The 1,314-nt window shown below is 37.7% G+C and overlaps 1 protein-coding gene across 1 annotated transcript in view; it reads left to right on the top strand.

The window, feature by feature from the left end:
* Positions 1-1,314, top strand: part of LOC106011164 — a gene marked incomplete in the record, with an annotated part of 22,305 nt that overhangs the window by 18,289 nt on the left and 2,702 nt on the right.

Genomic DNA, 1,314 nt, shown 5'->3' with positions numbered 1-1,314 from the left:
TGTACTTTTCCATGACTGTTCTTGGGATATTACAGCAGTGGTTTCCCGTTGCCTACTGCCGGTTTGTGTACAGTTTCTCTGCTAGCTGTCCTCTTCATGATAGGAAAATACTACAAGATGCAATCTTGGTAGAATCTATATAAAATACTTCTTTTTGTGATCTTCTAAATCCAGCAAGAAAAACGGTCAACCGCGAGTTATTTTGTTGATTTGGACACGCTGGTTCCGAATTTGATATTATTTTTACGATTAGACATAGTTTTAAATGTTTATTAAAAAATCTTTTTGGCGGGCCACGGGTGTATCGATACCAACATCAATACCATCACGACGAGTCGCTGTTCCCCGGACACATTTTTTCCTGTTTTTAAAAATAGAGTCGCTGTTCCCTGGTGCTCCGACAAATCTCTATCTGCTCAGTTTTTAGTTTTGAGAAGTTTGACGTCAAAGATTTCGACTTCCAAATCATGTCAAGCTTTTTCGAATGATAACGGCTCCCAATAACCTTACAATTTTGATGAAGCAGATAGAAAATTTGGTTTCTGACTGACCACATGGTCTTAATAACTCAAAAGAAGCCAAAGTTGTAATTCTGAGGCAACGATAAGTTGTAACGTATTGGTACTGTATGGTATGGTTTAGGTTTGAGGAAAAATTTATAATAATATGCAAACGCTGGCTTAGTGACAGGGCCTCCATTTTGGACGCATCTCCTATGGAATCCAAAATGAAAAAAAAAACGTTTGGATATACCTTATAATGATAAGTGAAAATTAGCCCACTCAATTTATTATTTTTTCTCTTGAGACATAAAAACTGTTGATTTTGCTGAAGCCCCGTGAGTACGATGGTATTTTCTATTTCTATGCACAGTTGATTTTCATGAGCCTAACTGTCAATCGCATTTTGGCACTATTGATCTTCTCCTTTTCGGGGGGAAAAGAATAAGTCATTAAAAATGTCAATGCTAATGTATGTAAAAGCAATTTGACAAGCCAGATCAGACCCTTCAAAAGATTGTAAAATCTTTAAAATTTAAAAACTCTGAAAAATACAAAAGAAACTAAATGGATATTGCGGGTATTTTTAAAAGATCTTTGACTTTGACGCAAAATGTTATTCACGCAGGTTGGTCAAGATGTTCCGTATGGCTGGTCTTTCCAACCCGGAACATCAATCAGAGCTGCAAGGCCTGTACGTGCTGCTGACGCACTTTTCACAGTTTGACCACTCAGACACGGTCAGTTCCTCTGCCTGGTTTTCAATGCATGTCTTATCTGTCAGGTTTTACCATCTCTCTCTCTCTCTCTCTCT

Source organism: Aplysia californica, unplaced genomic scaffold (genome assembly GCF_000002075.1).
Source record: "Aplysia californica isolate F4 #8 unplaced genomic scaffold, AplCal3.0 scaffold00064, whole genome shotgun sequence".
NCBI classification, from domain to species: Eukaryota; Metazoa; Mollusca; class Gastropoda; order Aplysiida; family Aplysiidae; genus Aplysia; species Aplysia californica.
This window is presented reverse-complemented; position numbering and strand designations above follow the sequence as displayed.